Source organism: Schistocerca cancellata, chromosome 11, assembly GCF_023864275.1.
Source record: "Schistocerca cancellata isolate TAMUIC-IGC-003103 chromosome 11, iqSchCanc2.1, whole genome shotgun sequence".
Classification (NCBI taxonomy): Eukaryota; Metazoa; Arthropoda; class Insecta; order Orthoptera; family Acrididae; genus Schistocerca; species Schistocerca cancellata.
The window spans coordinates 150,573,432-150,578,087 of NC_064636.1; positions in this window are offsets into that span (position 1 = coordinate 150,573,432).

Here is a 4,656-nt window from a genome sequence, read left to right on the forward strand (position 1 = left end):
ATTTTGCTAATATTACAGACTCCAAGATCGGCAGTCCAATGTGCGTGTTACATTGATAAAAAGAAAACTGTTTTATCGTCTTCTTGCATCAGCTTTAATATAGAATTTCCCTTTTGTGTGATGTTACAGTTGTTTTTGCGCCCTTAAGAACTTTCTGGTCCCTTAGGAAATTGTTTTGTCATAACAATAACTTCACAACCGGGTATGATCGTATCTACGATCATGAAGTAATTAGAAAGACGATAACGCAACTTCTTAATCAATAGCACGCTAGTTGTGACTGCCTCAAGCCACGCGAAACTGCAAGTAAAAACTATTCACATCTCATAATGCAATATTTTATGACAATGGTCAATCCATGATTCTTACGCCAATTGTGATTGATAAAACAGTTAGTTAAATCTCAATTTCCAACTTTCCATTGAATAACAACATCACTTTTATTCTGTAACATCACAACTTCTGCCTTGGGAAAGCAGAAAAGCGTGAGAGTGGCTCGCCCTGGTACGCAGCAGAGCACACGAGATGACGTCAACCATGACAGACAATCACGTGACGTAATGCGTCTGCACTGTTCTGCACGCACGGAACGTTGGACTCTTTTTTTGTTTTGGAAAAGTGTAAACACTTAATGTTTCAGTGTTAATACAAACAAATGTGCTCAAATGATAAATGGATATTTCGTCATATTTCCTTCCGAGCTACGTATTACCTAATGATTGTTCTGCCTCACGCCTAATTCAGTTCCTCAAGCGGAAGTGGATGAGTTAAAACATCTGAACTGAAACCGTGGTCGAACTGAAACTGTGCGTTTCCGAACATGGGTTCCTATTAAAACTATGTCTCTGTACAAGACCTAGAAGTATGTAACGGGAATTTCCGAACACACTATAGAAAGAGCTGTATACAACCTAAGGTAACAGAAAAGTACACAATGAGACGAAGAGAAATGATAGGTTTTATTTCATTTTTTTAAAGACTATTAATAAACCGAAGTTATCTCGATTTATTATGGTCCCCTGGACACTGCAATTGGTGGTTGTTGTTGTTGTGCCCTTCAGACCAGAGACTGGTTTGATGCAGCTAGCCTCTTCAACTGCGGATAACTACTGCAACTACATTCTTCTTAATCTGCTTAGTGTATTCATCTCTTGGTCTCCCTCTACGATTTTTGACCTCCACTCTTCCCTCCAGCACAAAACAAGTTATACCTTGATGTCTCTTAGTATGTCTATAACACTACAGTCTGCTACTGCTATACCATAACCGTAAAGGCACGTCGTGAAGAAAAAAATGGTATAAAGCAACAGAGCAATGTTACCCTCTGAGAGGAATTTTGTTGTGTTGACCGTGTTGTACCTAACGGGGGTGGCTTATAGGAAGTGAAAGTCAGAATTACGTAAATATTTAAACAGTGACGAACAATATTTTACCTATCTACACTGTTCAAAGAATAAATAAAACGGTCGCCAGCCTAATTAGCCAAGAGAATGATTGACATTCTTGTTCAAGAAAATGGGTACGAGTAACTTTAACGGACAAACACAACCTATACTTTGCCACAGGCGAGTGCAGTGAACTCCGGCACCTGAACACAGTATGTTCACGTTAAGGTTGGAGCTGACAGAGCAGAAGAAACTATTTGCATAAATATAACAGATAACAAAACACACTATTGCCGGCCGTTGTGGCTGAGCGGTTGTAGGCGCTTCAGTCTGGAACCGCGCGACCGCTACGGTCGCAGGTTCGAATCCTGCCTCGGGCATGGATGTGTGTGATGTCCTTAGGTTAGCTGGTTTAAGTAGCTCTAAGTCTAGGGGACTGAAGACCTCAGATGTTAAGTCCCATAGTGCTCAGAGCCATTTGAACCATTTGAAAACACACTATTACCTTGAGGACTTAGTCAAAGTAAATGGTCTCAATAACGTTACTATTAACATTCACTGTAGAATCGTAAATTGGACATAGGTTGAAACGTCCCCTTAGAACAATTGTACAAGACTGTGCTTAACCTGACACACAATATTTTTTAGCGCAACGCAATCTGACTTTCAGAAATCCCTACAAAGGAATGGCCCTGACTAACATTAATCTATACCTTTCACAAATCACTTACCTCACAAAAATCTTCGTTACTCGAACTACTGCAATACAGCGAGCGCCACTACTGCCAGCTAAATAAAAGATTCAAACTACGGAAGGCACTAACTACTGATAGGCATAGTTAGCAAATGAAAGATTTTAATAGAGAACAAACAATGTATTTACCTTAATATCATCAAAAGTCATAATATATGTAATTTCAAAACTCCGCCATCTCTCTCCTCACATCCACCACTGCTGGCGGCTCACCTCTAACTGCGCAACGCTACGCGCTGTTCACAGCCAGCTGCCCAACACTACAATGGCAGACAACAATGCAAACTAGCCACAGACTGCACACAGCACAGCCAGTGATTTTCATACAGAGCGCTACGTAACGTTGCCAGTAAGAAAACATAAACAGCCTACTTACATAGCCCCCATGCTCCCCACAAAAAATTTTACAAATTGTTTTGGGCAGTGCCCAATAATGATTTGATAAAATTTTTCATAATTACAATAACAAAGATGTCAAATGCACACACTTATTGATAAAATGTTGGTCAAAAGCTAAAATTTTCACACAGTCCATAAAGACAGTCCAGATTTTTCATCACTGTAAAATTGCAGTGTTTTTCTCAAAGTCTGAGCAGTAAAAGAAAATGCACACGGAAGTAGTGGATTTCCATGGAGTCTTGAACAAGTAGTGTTGTCCTTCCAACGCAAAGACAGTGCTGACTCTTGACATGCAGATAGGTAATGGGCCACAACAGAGCAAACCCACAGCAGAGTCATTCGACGTTTTGAAGAAGATTGGTAGGTAGGTCATCACAGAGCAGACCCACTGTAGTCCTGGTAGAGAGTATGGTATTGGTGGGCCACTGCACCCACTGCAGTCCTTGTAGAAATTGTGGACAGGCCCACTGTAGTCCTGGTAGAGATTGTGGTATTGGTGAGTGAGCAAAGGTGTAGACCCACTGTAGTCCTTGTAGAGATTGCAGACCCACTGTAGTCCTTGTAGAGACGGCCAGCAGCCATCTGTTGCGACTGTGCAGGTACACAATCACCATCGAAGAGTCTTGCGGATAATATAGCAAGTCCATAACCACCACTTTTGCAATCACGAAGTTTTTGGAATTGTCCTTAGAACCAGCAATGCTGTTATCCAGTCCCCTGCTGAATTAGTAACACACGTGCAAACACTAACAGTCCCAACTTCTCACATATTGTCCATATACTATGACCAACAGAAACGTGTGCAGTGAAATGGAAAATATAGCAAGTCCATAATCACCACTTGTGCACTCACGAAGTTTTTGGAATTGTCCTTAGAACCAGCAATGCTGTTATCCAGTCCCTTGCTGAATTATTAACACACATGTAAACACTAAGAGCCCCAACTTCTCACATATTGTCCATATCTCTCTCCCCACATCCACCACTGCTGGCGGCTCACCTCCAACTGCGCAACGCTACGCGCTGTTCACATCCAGCTGCCGCTGCCCAACACTACAATGGCAGACAACAATGCAAACTAGCCACAGACTGCACACAGCACAGCCAGTGATTTTCATACAAAGCGTTACGTAACGTTGCCAATGAGAAAACATAAACAGCCTACTTACAAGGTTTAATATTACTTTTCAAATATATTCTTATCTGACATGAAGTACGGATGTAGTTCACAGCAAATTTTGTTATTGTGCATGAAGTCTCTCACTACTAAACACTTTTCTATTTAGAATGAAAATTAAATGGAGTTCACTAACAAATTACTACTCACTGTCTTTTGAATAAAGAAATTGCTGTTTTCGTAGATAGTGGTCTTTCTGTTAATCGTTATCTAGCATGAGCACAATAGATAAACTGTGGATCCTGTTACACCATTAATATGCAGTTTTAATAGACAAGAGGAACCCAGTATTGTACAGAATTTGACCCGAATAGCAAGAGTAACTGAAACTTTCTATAACTAAGTAACTTTGTGCATTTTTAACTACTTTCAAGCAGGGAGCCCTTAATCTTGACGACTGTAGCAGAGCAAGCTAAACACACTTTCAATACACTAAAGCAGCAAGTCCTTAGCAAGCATGAACATATAATTCTCAACAGTTGCAGTTCTGAACTTTTACTGCAGTGAAACACAAAATTTGAGATATTTGTAAGATCCTTTTAACAAACAATATTAATTTTTAGCACACTCTATTGCCATATTAATTTTAATATGCTTTCAATAAAGAACACTCCGTAAGAACTTTAGCGTGGGAAGGACCCTAAGTGGATATCTGACTGAGGGGTAGGTATAAGAGTTCAGTTAAAAATTACCTTATATTTTCGGATCCTAAAACATCCAATGAGCTGATGCTTCGCCATACATTTCTACTATTCCTCGGTTCCTTTTCAGTGATTGCGCAATGTGATGGCGATTGCATGTAGGTAGGTGGCTTTGCAGGCAGAATTGCTGGACTCTGTCATTTCTTGGTGGCGATGGTAGATACCAATTGCAGAATAGTTCCAGCTCTTTATCCATCCATCCGAGGCATTGGAAAGCGGCACGGAAAGCCTCTCTCGGCA